Below are 16,426 nucleotides of genomic sequence, written 5' to 3'. Positions count from 1 at the left end.
TACTTTGCTGTTATATCCTAGATAGATACTTTGTAGCCTCATGTCTTGGAGATAAATGTCTTTCATAAACATATCATTGAATCTATGACATAGGTAGAAATTTAAAAAGTCTTTTGCTATATGTCCACCCTATATAAGATCAGTTAGCTAACTGTAGTTATATGCGTATAAAATGCATTCTTTATTAAAACATTAAATCAATGAAGATAAAAAAAATTCTGTGCATAATTCACATAAAACTTAAAAGTTTGCCTAGTATATACCATTTTATGTTGTTTCCATCTGAAATCCAAATATGAAATAAATAACAATATTCAAATGCCTAAAATAAACACTCTTACGATATGTAATAAAACTACTTATAGAATTCAATAACATTCATGATGATTTACAATCTTGTATAAGTCCAGTATGAGTAAAAACCAATATTCACCCGTTGCTTGGTGTGAGCACACAGTCAGCCCTGTACTTCAACACACACACAGAGCAGAGTTTGTGCAGTTTGACATCCCTCCTCGTATGATATGATCTAGATACAACTAACCCATACGAGCCTTCTATAAATTTAAATAGACAAGTGAGCTGACCCTGGACAAAAGCTTTATGAAGGCAGTTACGTCTTGAAGTGGAGGGCACATCTTCACATATTGAATGATAATAACCAAAGACAAAAAAAAAAAAGAAGAAAACTAAAAGTGAAGTCTTTATTTCACATGCTGATGAAATGTGATTTTTTTAAATCAGGAAGTGCAGGGACACTGGCTATAAGATTTGCAATGTTATCCTTTGTGGTGGGGGGAGGGGAAGAAAAGATGAGGAGAAGTTCAGCAGCCCCTTTGCAGGTTCATGGGCTTGACTCAAGCAGAGTGAAGTACAGAGAACAGGAAGCTGCTTGAATGTAAGTCAATGTAAGGTAAACATGCATGTGTTACTTATCTTGTTACTATTTCGAAATATCTGAAAGAAGTGACTTAAGGGTTTATTCCAACTCACACTTCTAGGGGATATAGCCCTTCATGGCAGGGAATCTATGAGGGTAGGGTGAGAGACATTTGTAATTGTGGCCACAGAACCTTGAAGAATGGTTTTTTACATATCCGGAGACAAGGAAGCAGAGAAAGAAGAAATGAGTGAGGGGAATCGGGAAGAAGCAGAACTGACTACAACTCCAAATACTAACCCAGCAAGCACCCTTTTCCCCCAGCTGGATCCTAACTCCTAAAGATCTCACAACCTCCTACAATAAGGCCACCATCCAGGGACCCAGTATTCAAACTCACTCAAGCTGTATAAAAGCCACAGGTTACCTGAGTTTGAGGAATATAATAAGAGGGAATTAAAGTTAACTTTCCTGGTCAACACTAACCCAAACCAGACCGGAGAGGAAAGAGTTTATTGTGACTTACAGATTGGAGTCTGTGATCAAGAGAAGACAGGGCAGAAACTTAAGGCAGCAACCTGGGGGAACCGAAGTTGAGGTCATGGAAGAATGCTACGAACTGGCTGCTCCTTCTACCTTGCTCAACCTGCTTTTATATATAATTCCAGGACCACCTGCCTAGGGGTAATACCTCCCTCAGTGGGCTGTGCCTTCCTGCCTTCCCACATCAATCATTAATCAAGAAAATTCCCCTACAGATTTCCCTTCAGGCCAGATTTGTGGATGGAATCCCTCAACTGAGGTTCCGTTTTCCCAAGTGACTCTAGTTTGTGTTGAGCTAATAAGCACTAACCAGAAGAGTAGGTTTGGGGGTGGGGAGGGGCTTTAGAGTTTTCTTCCATGGGCAATAACTATTGAGTCCATAGCAAGAAAGACAATGATGCCAACAGAAAATATTCCTCAACTGAGAAGACGAGTGCAGGGTTTGAATCTGAGAGACATGGTGGTCTAGAAGGAACTAAGATAAAAGCCCACAAGACATCTCATACATAGTACTTTCAAAGTACTTTTGTGTTGAATGGGAGCTTTAGGAACAAGGAGACAAGAAAACTAAGGGCAGGACCTGTCATGCGTGTGCAACCCTTTTTATAGTAGGAGAAAGGATGAGTTAAAACCTAAAGGGAAATATGCCAAAGCAGATAAGACCGTGTAGGAAGACTGGTGAGGGTATCCAACATAGTAAAGGCCAACTAGAAGGAGAGTAAAGACAAGAGTCCTATGCACAAACACATCATTCATCAGCTTATTAGGATGAACACAGACACAGAATGTTGGGTTACTACTTGATAGCAGCAAATTGTAATGTGATTAGAAGATCTGAGTCAAAGAAGAGAAATGATGCTATTCTAGAAGTTTTTGAAAATGAGAATGGAAAGTCTTCTTGTGGTGAGAGCAGGATCATACAATAATTATTTTAAAGGAGAAAGATATTCCTTTCTAGAGAGAAGAAAGGGAGGATGTGGAGGATAGGATTTGTGGGAAACACTGAGGAAGCTGTCGCCTTAATGATACAAAGATTCTGGAAGTGGATTAGCTTGTAAAAGTTGGAGGGCTTTAGAAACATTTGTTGAACATATTCATTGGCAAACATAGTGTGGGAAACCCAGGTCTTCCTTGGCATTTGCAGAGGTTTGACAAATGTGTGTCTCCACAGGGCAGCACCCCAATGGAGTTGCACAGATTTCTATCCCAGAAGAAATCTTCCTCTTGGTCTTTCCTGTCTCAGTACAGAGGAAGCCATAGCAGAGAGCTTCCGCCATGAAGTGGTGTGGCTTCTCCGCCACCTCTGCACCATGTGTACTCATATCTGGTTCATTGATTTGCCAGTGTGTGTTTGACATTTGCCAGTGAGATCGCAAATGCCATCATTCTTCATTTCCATGTCAGAGTAGTTTCTTCTCATCTTGTTTATCATTTGTCTTCCCACGCTGTGGCTCCGTTTCTACTACTAAGATAGTCTCAGACCTTTGTACATAAGTCACGCTAATCCCGCAAATGTTCATTTGTTTTAAGTAGCTACCCAGGGATGCAATGATGAGATCACAGAGCAGGTGAATGGCTACCACTTCGAAGAACGGCCACTTTCCAACATCAGCTGGAGAACCACAAGCACTGACTACTGTAAACCCTCACTAGCATCTGAGTCTTCATTTCCTTCAGATCTTTGCCTCTCTACGAGGTGTGCAGCGGTATCATCTTTAAGTCCTAATTTGCTCTTCATGTAAAGGTACCCATCCTATGCTGAATCCACTAAATCATCTTTTCAACTAAATTCAAAACTGGGACAACAGAGTTTGAGTTGATTTAAACATTGATTTCTAAAAGTCAGATAAAATAAATGGAGAGAACGAAATGTTCTGATGATTATATAACTAAAATTATTTTCTATGTTAGCAAGAGGAAATGGAGATAAAAAGTAATCAACGAGGAGACGAGGAGGCTGGGGGAGGCCAACACAGCAGACATCATGACATTGAAGGTAGGTAGAGGGGATGGAACGATCAAGCTTAGAAAGTTCAAGGTTTCCAGAATCTAAGACATACAGGGGATGCTGGCATATAGATAATATATTAAAGGAGAGTGGGGACAAAGGTAATTTAAAATAAGGAAAGATGAGATTTATGTGTCTGGAGCATTGGCCTCCCTGTTCCCTATTTATGGTCTGATATATGAGCTGACCCACGAAGGCCATGGTGAAATTGAAAGTGAACAGTTGGATATTCCATTTTCAGAATCACTTCTCCAAGACACTGAGTTCTTAAGGCCAGAAACAGCAAGGAGCCGGGGAAATAGGTGAGCCTACAGAGACTCCTCCCGATGTGGATGGCGTACCAATCCCTGGGAAGAAGCCCACTGGGGCCACTTAAATGGAAAACCCGTATCAGCAGAGCATTCTTATACTATCTGGATTCAGCTGCTTCTCGAAACGATCACGGGATAAAATATGCTACAACACGAGATCTTGACAACGCTTTGCAGTCACTTATCCCTATTTGAATATTTTCATATAGTCTTCAACAGTTGTTAATATCTCAAACACTAAGTGGTTAAGAGTAAGTTCTGATTGCGGAGTTAATTTTAGATGGAGGCTCTACAAGGATGCTCATCTTTATTAAACACTACCACTGCTTGTACTGGCAAAGCTTAGGCTGGGCCACCATTCAGACCCCGGAAGGAGATGCCAAGGCCTTCATTGCTCATTACAGTTGGAAAGCCAGTTCTGCTGGCAACAGCCTAGGGGGGCAATTAGGACAGGATGTGTAAACAGCTCCATTCTCATTGGTACTGCCCCATGCTGATCCAAAGTGGAGGCAGCAGCAAGCTAATATATTCACCGCTCCCCTGGAACTTAATGGAAAAGCTCATCACTGCTCTTACTCTACTAGAGGTGGCCCTAGAAATGATTTTTAATCTTATCCATTTATTTGAAGTAGCTTATTGAATTGTACAAAATGAGCATGGCAAAAAAAAAATTCTCAATATCTCAAACTCTTAAGGAAGGATTTGATGTCTCTTGAACATTCTCGAGAAGCTTTGACTTTCACACGTGTTTCTAATACTACTCCATCATGGAACTTATCATTTGAGCAGCCCCTGTGTCTGTTCTCACTCTAGATCTAAACGGCATTGGCAATGCATCTCTGAATATTGTGTGTTACCTTGGTAAGGTGAAAAGGTTGGAACAAACCAAAAAATGAGGATCCAATTTGTAAATATACTGAAAATGTAAAGACATTTAGCAAGGTTATTTTCTTTGGGTAGTGACTTTTGCTGGAATAGAGAAAATGCTGTAGTGACAAATGCTGGTTATTAAATGAACCATTTTATTCTACTGTGTTAAAGATTTTGACATTGCGTTCATAAAGGACACTGTGGGGCTTGGTCACTACCTCCAAGTTTTAATTTTTAAAAGGGCCTCAAGAACATTTTTATTTTGAAGTTTATATGATTCTAATATTTAAATAAAGTATAAAACTAATGCAAAGCTGGCAGACCTGGCATTGTAGGCCATGTCTGAATCTGTGACCTTGGGAATGTAGGATCTCCTCCCCAGATTCAATAATGGACAACAGATAAAAATGAGAGTTATGTTGTCAATGAAGCCAGAATTTATCGTTACAGATCATAAAATGGAACAAGACGTGAGGGACCACAGTATTAAATTACTTTCAAACTTTTTATTTGCCTCGTATATCTGGCAGAAAGGGACTAAGAAGTAGGAATAAGTATATATGGGCTCCCAACATGGAAAGATGCCTGCCCAGGACGTTGTAAACACAGCTGCGAAGAGTCTGCTGATGCTTGGCTCTGATGTGCTACTGGCCACACAGCTCCTATCATGCAGCCCTTTAGGTGACAGGCCTGTGAGAAGCTTGATGTCATAGGATAATTAAAAGTGCTAAGCTAGACTTGGATCACTAACGTTAGTACATGAAATAACCGATAGCCACATCCTTCTCATCCTTTGGTAGGAAGTCAACTCAGAGACATAGTCTCATCTTTCCCTGAGATCCAGAGTCAAGATGTTCAGAGATGGATAGCTGAGAGCCAGCTAAAGGAATAGCTTTCTTCAAGCCGGAAGCAACCCCTACATTTGTCAACAGGAGGAAGGATAAGTAGTGACAGGGCATTCATAGCAAGGACCACTCCTTACCACCAGAAGGGCAGTGACTGACAATGCCACAGTCTGGATAGGTCTCAGGTATTCGTGCCGAGTGAAGTCCACAACAGAAAGAGAGCATTCATTCTCTAGGATACATTTGTAATCGTTACCTTTTTGGTCTGATAAAATACCATGATCAGAAGCATCCTATAAAATGGAAACTTAATGTTGATGTATGGTTCCAGAAGGGGAATCTATAAGGCTGGGGCACAGAGCCATTGGAAGAGAAGCACAGCGAGGTGGTCAGAGTTGGCAGTGGAAGTTCACGTCACCAACTGTAAACACACAACAGACAGTGAACTGAAGGAAAGCTTTGAACTCTCCAAGTCTGCTCCAGCGCCATCAGGCTGCACCTCCCCAGACAGTGACGACTGATGTGGGTCTCCCCTTTGTATGCTGTGAATACTGTTGGTTAATAAAGGACTGCTTTGGGCCTGTGCGGGGCAGAATATAGGTAGGCGGGGAAAACTAAGCTGAATGCTGGGAGAAAGGAAGGCGGAGTCAGGGAGAAGCTGTGGAGCTGCCGCCAGAGGCAGACAATGTTGAAACTTTGCTGTTAGGCCATAACTTCATGGTGATGCACAGATTAATGGAGATGGGTTAAATTAAGGTATGAGTTAGTCAATAAGATGTTAGAGCTAGTGGGAGAAGCAATGATTTAAATAATATAGTTTCTCTGTGATTATTTCAGGGCTAAGCAGCTTGAAACTATCAGCCTTACTGCAACAAATTGGCATCCAATGTGGGTCTTGAACCCATGACCCTGAGATTAAAAGTATCTTGCTCTACTAACTGAACTAGCTGGGTGGGACAGAAAACCTCTGTCAACAGACGACAAATGTAAAATTCCTCCTGATCATCTGGGACACATTTCTCCTTCAAACTACCATAGGATGAATGCCCAGAAGTGGTATCATGAATGAATTTACAAAAATGTCATAATGAAACCCATTACTTTGTACAAGTAGTATATGCTAATACAAGAACATAATGTTTTATTCTCTTAATGTACACCTATAAAAAAATTGAAGCTAATTTCCAGTAAGGGAAAAGTGTCCACTAGCAAGGAAGAAGACAGGAGGGTACATTGCAAAGAAGACTCAGGGAATTTTGAGAAGTAATCTTTACATTCCTATATGATGAATGTTCAGGTTTAAATATCTGCTAAGGGACCAAGGGGTCATTTCATCAGGTAAGGGCTCTTGCCTCCCAGACTGACACCCTTATTGCAATCCCTGGGACCCATAAGGTGGAAGGAGAGACCTGGCTACCATGAGTTGTTTTCTGACTTCCATGGGTGCATTGTAATATGAGTACACACACACACACACACACACACACACACACACACACACACGTATGCATGTACATAATTTTTAAATAAATAATTAAAAATAAATGCCTGTTAAAGTGTACAATGTTAACTTGTTAACTACTTTTAATATGTGCATTCAAGAATACAATAGGTATGCCTCAGTAAAATTACTTTCTAAAAATGACTCTCAGAGCTAAACCAGGGTCAAACATACACTATAGATATTTAAAATGGCAAATTCTCAGATCTTCTTATACAAATAACAGGATGGAAGGGTATTGTGCATGCTGTGTGTGCATGACTCGTGTTTCAGACTTCTTGATGCTTGTCTGTTTCTCCTAATTATATCATGTCCAAGGCCCTCATTTGTCTCACTGTTTATACACTTCTCTCTGCTTTCAGCCACATCCGTGTTCTACACACATGACCCCCTAGAGAAACGATCCTATTCCATGTAACATGAGGGCCGGCTTGTTGGGGTATCTGTCCCGCCCGGTACTCCACAGCCGGCAAACCCCAAAGAAAATCACACACAAGACTCCATAAGATTATAAATTGATTGGCCCAATAGGTCAGGCTTATTATTAGTCCTTGTAACTTATATTAATCCATTATCATTATCTATGTTAGCCATAATGGCTCAGTACCTTTTCCAGCTAGGCAGCTTACATGTTTCCTCTCTTCAGTGGTCTGTACAGGAATGGCTGAGAGAGAGCTTCTGCTTCCAGAATACTCCCAGTCTCTTTGCTCCACCCCTACTTCCTGTCTGGCTTTCCCGCCTATACTGCCTGCCTGGCCAATCAGCGTTTTATTAAAATATGATTGACAGAATACAGATAATTCTCCCGCACCAATTCCATACCTGTGTTCTCTTCTTTCCCGGGCTTGCTTTATGAGTTACTTACCAACCCCAAGGAGCTTCTACTCCTTTCTTATTTCTTCTCAAATCGTGTTTAATTTTCTTTAAACTCTAGTCTCTGCAGGATTTGGAAATCTTTAAATAAAAGTGGACAAACAAAAAGAGTTTTATCCAGTGCATCTTCATCAGTCAGCCTGCTCCAGAGTGGCTGTCAGCAGCCCTCAGCTGGTCAATGTCTGAAACAAGAAGTGAATGCATCATACTACTTAATATCTTTTTAAATTTTTGTTTCATTTTTAGGATAAAAATTTGTTTTACTTAATTGATGTGTTTAAGTGTTTTGTCTGCATGTGTGTCTGTGTACTATATGAGCCTGGCACTCTTAGATCCTCTGGGAGTTGTTAACTGACATATGGGTGCTGAGAATCGAACTTGTATCCTCTGGAAGAAGAGCCAGTATTCTCAATCACTGAGCCATTTCTCCAGCCACCTATTTAATATCTTAATACCAAAGAAATTATTCCTAACAAAATAGAGGTGTCAAGCACTTCAAACAGAGATCTTAGGAATTTTCTAGCAAACTGATCAAGTAGATAGTATTACCAACCTTCAATAAGGAGTGAAATCAAGGCTCAGCAAGAAGGTCAAATTCCTGGAGACTGCAGGTCTAATAAATATCAGAGCCAGACTCAGAAAACAGGTTTGTTCCCAATTCCTGGTCCACAGTGCTAAGGCAACACATGATCTTCAGTGTCCTGATGGAGGGGTTTTCACTCTACGCACTTCCATCATCAAATGCATTACACAGTTTACATGATGGAGTCAGGTTTCCCCATCACCCATGCTCAGCTCCCGTCCCAGACATTTCGGGTTTGTTTTCGGACACAGGCACATATGCAGGCGTCAGCACCGTGTCTCCATCCTCACGCTGCCGTGGACACATGTGCACCTATGTCTTTCAAAGGCCTCATTGTTTGCGACTCTTTCATGTCCTAGGCCATCTTTCTCGGCTGTGACTATGAGGCACACATTGAATGAAACACGGGAAGATCCTTCAACAGAGGCTTAGGGTGCGGGAGCAGAGAGTCTATGGGCTCTCTGACAGACGTTAATTAAGGACGAGTCTAGGTTCCTTCTGAGGCAACATGCTGGGTGGTAAGATGACAGGGTTGTATTAGCTTAGGGATGGTCACTTGGGACTTTTCATGGGTTTGCAAGAGTGAGTAGAGATCCTGATGAATTCAGATAACTTTTAAATAGTAACAAGACTGTGGATCCTATAAAGGAGACGTGCCTTAGCTCATGCCCATTTTCTCAAGAAAAAGTCAAGTGCCATCGTTGTTTCTTTCCCCTTTGTCCACTCTGCATTCATTTCCAGCAAATACTACTAACGTCAGCCCCCAAATACATCAAGGATCTACCCATTATCCCTTCCTCACCAAGGCCTCCATCTACTGCCAACTACCTTCCACCACACCACCGACAACAGCCAACCTTGTGTCTGTTTCGGAGCGGTCAAGGCCTTGCAATCCTTTCCTTTGGTTTAAAAATGCCATTGTAACACACACACACACACACACACACACACACACACACACTCTCACACACACACCATACATCTGGGAATCCCAGTCATTTCTTCAACTACAACCTCAGGGGTCAGAGTTACCTGTCTAACTTCCACCGGCTTTCCACCAAGGGTAAGATTAAATCTGTGCCTCTGAACTTGTTCCCAAAGACCTGTCCGGTCTAGTCTTATGAGACTCTTGACCACATCTTCCTATCAAATGCTGGCCATGCTATGTGAGTATGCGCCATGATTAATAAAGCAGACGTGGAGGCATGGATCTGGTTCGTGGAAGCAGCGGTGTCATGCCAATTACCTCACCCTGGCTCGTCTGGATCAGGGCTCTCCTTCATCACCTGTGAGGGAACAGAGGCTCTAGACGTGGTTTTGAAGTCTGCGCAGACCTGAAATTGTCTGCCAGCTATGGTCATTGGAAGGGTCTCTGGCCCTTTATCCCTCCTTTCTTCTATGGGGTATGAATGCCTTGGACAAGACTAGCCTACTCTGTTCCTAGGTTGGTTTACAATTTGACTTCTGTTTTGCACCCAGATTCTGGCATCTGGCTCCAGACTGTTATTGCCCTTCTATAACGCTTGGTAACGCATCTGACAAGAGATGTCTGACCTACTGAGACATCCTTGGAGCCGACCTCCTGCAGCTTCTAAGTAAGAACTTCTTGTAAAGGGAGCAACTCTCATACAGAGGTCCTCAGGATGCCATGCTCTTCTGTAAACCTCCCAGAGTGTTTCCATAACAGTTCATCTTAACATTATTACATGTACTTAACACTGTATCTCAGGAAAATCACTTCAACTCCTAAAAGTTATTGTTATAATTAGTGGGAGAAATCCTATTCTTGGTATTAACATATAATTATGTCTCACAACAAATGTGAGAAACACTTTATTAAAGTACTCGCTGCTTCATTTCCTGTGGATAAAACAACTGTAATTATACATGTGTGTATATATATATAATGTGTGCATATGAATATTTGGACTTCAAAGTTACCTTTAAATTTTAGCATGATTAAAATAGCACTAACTCTCAATGCAAAGCTAAAATATTGATTCACAGGTAGTTTGTGAATTTGTTTAGATGTGAAAGAAAGTACAAATAAATTTAAGTGGGAATTGCGTGCTTTAATTTCAAAATATGTACATGAATAATTGCTAGAATCCCATATTAGGTTAAAATTAAAATCTCATAAACTTAGTTGGGTAACAGTGACACACACTTTTAATCCCGGCAGTCAGGAGGCAGAAGCAGGTGAATATCTGTGAGTTTGAAGCCAGCCTAGTCTACAGAGTGAGTTTCAGGAAATGCAAGGTAGTTACACAAAGAATATTTGTCTCAAAAAACAAAACAAAACAAGCAAGCAAAAATACTAATAAACTTGGAAATAGTTACAATAAATTACAAAGCCAGAGAATTTTCAAAAAGTCTCCCAGGAATTTGATATCATCTTCAAAAGTTAAAAAGTTCTTAAACTAATGCCTGAAGCCTCAAATACTGGCATACTTCAGTTCAGTCTCATCTAAATTTCATTTAACCACAGACTGGAAGCTGACACAGGGCTCAGAGTGTGCATCTTAGTATGAAGAACCACTACATACTTGGATGACAATTCATTAGTATAACAAAGTACCTAAAGATAGTGTTCCCTTAGGTAATTTATTCCAATAGATTCACAGGTTTGATCTCAGCTGTCAGTCAAAAGGACCAAGACGATTTCCAAAATTAAAAATTAGAACCCAATTAATCTTCAACCTAACGTCAACATGTTTCATATTTCCCTCAGTGAGCCAAGAAATTTTGGAAGGTGACATCATGTCTGAGAAAATGTCACACCCGGCAGGAAAGATTCTTTGACTAATTAGAGTCTCCCCCTTTGAGGTGATATTGTGGAGAAAGTGTTGAGAGCATACCACGGTCCAGGAGGCGCTGAGCAGCTCATTCCTAATCCACATCACACTGCATCTGAGATCCGCCGCTCAGGAACTCGCAAGGTCACCAAGCCTCCCTGGCTGAGTGTCAACACCATGTGGACCATAGGTAAAGCTACTGTCCCCAGATATGTCACCTCTGTGAACAAGCAGAAAGAGATATGAATTATCAGGTGCTCCAGCAGTGAAAATTAGACGGACAAATGGGTCTATTCATGGCGGGAAGAGCCTAGAGTCCGAGGCTCGTCCCGGTGACAGCAGGCTGAGCACAAACCAGCATTCCTTTTTGCTAAGTGCTCCTGAGAGAAAGCTGAACAGATAATCATTGCTTAAATGCAGTTTAAAAAATAGGCTTCTTAAATCCCAATAAAATTCCATAGTACATTGTGCTTCATTTAAAAATTCATCAGTTTTTAGCTGATAAAATATTGTGAGTTAATCAGAAGGATATTAAACAACATAAATATTTGGTTAAAGACCTTGCCTAATGGTGATTTCATTTTTAAAATAAACATGAAATAAAGATGAGGGATGATGCTGGAGTCTTTTCTTTCCTACAACTAATTCTCTATTACAAGAATATTGCCAAAAAATGAGGTGTTCTAAACATTCACTCTATCTCACTCTTTTAAGGAAATAAATACACTTTAAAAATAACATGTGTTCCCATTTCAAAAGCTTAAATAATTCATGAAATGCATGCAAAGTTTTCCCTCCTTTGGTTTCCTCATTCCTTTTCTGACGCATTTTTGTAGATAAGTTCTGAATTTAGGTCTATGATACATGTTCCTCCATCTCCAACTGCCCACGTTCCACACCCTGCAAGAGCATAGCAGGGGCCAGCTTCTTTCCAAGACACGCGTGCTGGCCTTGGTTTCTGTCGTGTCCACTTACCTCACAGACCAGTCCACTTGAACTCTGAGTCCTCACTATTTCGTTCCTCTGTGTCCCTTCACTGTCTGCACAGCATGGCCCTGCTGGAGCCCACAGCTGGTGCTCTTTGGTTCCATCTATAAGGGGTTTTCTCTGCATGGCCACATTCGTCACCACTCACTAATTCTCAATGCTGTCCTCATCCTACCTCCCACAGTTCATCTTCAGGGGATGAAACTCCTGCATCTTTCTCTGGTAATTTCACCGATCAACCACTGCTAAGAACCCAGGTCCACACTGACATCCATTGAGTCGTTACACAGTGGGGCTTGGCAGATTTTTTTTTCCCGTGGCCTCCCTTCATGTGAGCAAAGAGCCTCCTCTCCGGCTCTGTTCTCCTGCTCACTATAGTGTTCAGTGTATCCTTGTCATGAACCTCTGCCTGCTTTCTCCACTCAAGCGCCACCCTTCCCTTCAACCTTCCAGTCTGGACAAGCTCCATTCTGACCAGAAATATCAACTCAGTGACACTATTTGGCCTTATCACATAACCACGAAATGCTATCAGTATTTCTGTATGTATTTTATCTCTCTCCTTACATCAAAATCTAAAAACTATGGGAAAATAGTATCTTGTTGACTTTGAGACCCATTGATTTTAGGAACTAAGCTTAATCACTTTACAATTATATTTTTGCCTAAAGCACACATCATAGTTTAGCTATAATTATGAACTAAAATTGTGATACTATTTCCTCAGGAAAAAAAGTTGATTCTCCAGTGTTTTTTCATTCATAAATGATCAAAAAGTAAAAAAAAAATCTGTTTAATGAATCAAGTTGAGTTGGGACAAATGGAAGCCCTATTAGTAATTTCAAATCAAACTCAAAGCATTTAACCTGCCAAAAATGTTGTATGTGTTTCCTGCACAAGAAAACTGCGTATTTTATAAAAATACAAGCTTAAAGTTATGATCTTGACCTCACAAATCAATGAAAAACAGGAATAATTATTTAACAGATGTGTAGCCAAAGATAAAATATTGTATCCATTATGATTAAAAGGGTCACAAGAAGAATAAAAAGGTATGTGGAAAGGAACACTGGCCAGATGAAGCAAATTGTCAATCAGTATGCATTCGAGTTAATTGGAATGGGCAATTGAGTAAGCATTGCCTGTTTACAGGTCTCTCACATTACAGACTTGTGTTTCAACCATAAAGACACTTCTGCAATGCTTACAATTCTTATTTTCAGCAGTCCCCTTTGAAACTATGCAATTCCAACTGTCATAAATGTCATCCTTACATATTCAAAAATTTGTTATACTTTTGCTTTCGTTCCTATAGTTCTACAGAAAAGTGCACGTCACATGCTTTCAAACTCTTGCAAAAATGATTATGTTGACCCAAATCCCTAGGCAAGCATGGAACACACTCCTGTCCCTATGGCTACGAGATGATACCAATAATCCCATGCCACGCCAAGGCCTCTGTAAGTTCCTGAGACACGCTCCATTCTGTTCTTTTATTTAGAACATGATTTTTAAGATTATTTTTTGCATTTACACGAGAGTGGGAGAGACTTTGTGTGTGTGTGTGTGTGTGTATGTGTGTATGTGTGTATGTGTGTGTGTGTGTGTGTGTGTGTGTGTGGTGTGTGCATATGAATTTATACTATAGCCCATATGTGGAGATTAGAGAATTGTGGGAGTTGGGTCTTTCTTTCCACCACGTTGGTGCTAGGGAATGAACTTGGTCATTCAAGCTTGGTTGAAATTTCCTTTGTCCAATCAGCCACCTAACCAGCCCAATTTTTAAGTTTGAAAGGACTGTAAATTTCAGGCTCCAACCTGAGGCAGACACCAGATGGACAAAGTGCTTGCAAAACCTGCTCCCCTCTCCCTTTGCCCCCTTCTATTGTGTCTGGACTGGAAATCTCGGGTCCTTTATTTTCCTCTGGACAACTGCAGGTGTGGCTGCCAACCCTGAGTTATGTAGCTTTCAGGATTTCTCCAGAAATGTGCCATTGTCTAAAAGTTCCAAGAAAAACTAATATTCCAATGAAAACCCCAGTGAAAGTTAAAACTTCTCTCTAGACCTATACAAAGAATCCGTCTCTTGGTGTGTGCATGTGTGGCCTGTATAAAAAGTAAATACACAAAGGCTATCTTCTAATATTAGCCCTTTGCATGATAAGGGATAAAAATGTGGGCCGTATGTTCATTCCTGATTTTGATTTGACCACCTGTACTGTGAGACTGAGTCCAACCACTGGCAAAGAGAGTCAATTTGAGCATAAGAAAACAACCAAGTGCGGCTGGGTTTTGCAGAGGAAGGGATGCTTTCCAAGGATCACGTAATACGATACGTGTGCCCACTCTTGGGGATGGAAACCAGTTATATATTCAAGCTTTTACTATTTTTTTAAGCAGAAACAGAGACGCGATGAGTCCAATCCATAAAAATTCAAGAGAATATATATATTTTTTAACAGATGTGGTGGCCTGCTATTTCAAACAGCTGAACGAGAGCAACTTGGCGCATAAACCCAGCTCCCCAACTGCCTTTCTGAAGCCAATCACATAAATGATTTTAATTGCCACTGCATAAGTGGGAACTATTGAACAATTATTTGGATGTTACCATGCTTTTGCTGCTACTACTGGCTGCCCTCACAAAGGCTATTAGAAGCACAGCTTTGCCCTCTACACCCGTGCCCATTGGCATGGCAGGCAGCCTCAGTGGGGTCAGCCATAGAGGACCAACCGTAAGGCGCTCTCATTGTGCCCGCCACACCCAGAGCTCCGCACTTGCTTTCTCCACGCCTCCCCACCCTTCTCACCCTGCTGGATGGAAAGGGGTGAATCTGATAAGCTTACAGAGAGGTTTGCATGATTTATGGTCCCTCCCTGCCCCCCCCCCGCAGTGTTTGCATTTTATAGGGGTCAAGTGTGTAAAGCCTTCATCTCTTGGGTTGGAATTTCAGGCATGATTGGCAGAGCCGAGTTGGAGAGTGAAATCCCAGCCCTTCCCAGTACTGCCCTGCAGTCAGCTCTAGGCTGGGCCTGCAGGGGAGGACAGCTCTGAAGATTGCCCTGAGATGTGTTGCAGAGGACAAGGCCATTTAACAGGCTTCTTTTAGAAAGACACAGATAGATAGATAGATAGATAGATAGATAGATAGATAGATAGATAGATAGATAGATAGATAGATAGATAGATGATAGATAGATAGATGATAGACAGATAGATAGATAGATGATTGATAGATAGATAAATAGATAGATAGATAGATAGATACACATAATTGCTCCACAGAGTCCTTATCATTAAAAAGTCCCCTCTCTATCCTTTTCTCTAATCCCACAACAACACTGTCAGGCTCTTCCTGTTATGGGCAGAGTTTTGGGCCTGGGCTAACACACAGGCCTCTGTATAACCAAGAGTGCACAGAATACTTGATCCCCAGGGACACTTGGGAGTCCTGCTTGAGGCTATCATAGCCACTGAACTCACTGGCCTTGTGAAGACATGAGTGTCTGAACTTCGCCCATCAATGAGAAGGCTTCTGTCAGATCAACGCTCTACTCAGTGCCTAAGTCCCCCAGATGAGTGACCTTGCCCACTCAACCTTACAATGCAGGTTCCCAAGCATCTCACTGAAACCCGAGGGAACCACATGGTGATGGCTTTTGAAACTAGCAGAATTTAATAGTTAGAAAGAAGATAAAAGAAACTAAGTGCAACTACAGTTTAGGGGAAGGGTCTACATTTTAAAAAAAAACTTAAGAAAAATAATGTAAATAAAATTATCCTTGCCTTGAGATTGTAAATTAAGATATCTGCTCATAAAATCAAGGCATCCCTACGGTTTTCATATAGATTTGAAGGCTATAGGTGTTTGTTCTATTCATCTGTCAAGAAAGAACTTTGTTCCTGACTTCTTGTCTTTCTCCCCTTATAGACTCATCTCCAGATGAAATCAAAGTAATATTTTCCACATGTATTACACCATGGCTCCCTATTTCCCTCAGTGAGTCATTTTAATACCATTTAAACACGTTGTTCAGACCACACTTCTCCCTTTTTACCTCCTTACCTTAGAAAGCTGGGGTCTGGAAGCATGTCTCTAAGCACACTGCTCCACCTGCTCAAATCTTATGCACACCCCCCCCCTTCAACTCTGGGCTCAAAATGGTTTGCCTCAGAAAACTTCATGGCTCTCGCAGACACTGGCTGAGTTTTCTGTTCAACGTCACTTT

This window comes from Myodes glareolus, chromosome 23, assembly GCF_982192425.1.
Source record: "Myodes glareolus chromosome 23, mMyoGla1.1, whole genome shotgun sequence".
Lineage (NCBI taxonomy): Eukaryota > Metazoa > Chordata > Mammalia > Rodentia > Cricetidae > Myodes > Myodes glareolus.
The sequence above is the reverse complement of the archived record's forward strand: the minus strand, read 5'-3'. Positions refer to the sequence as shown.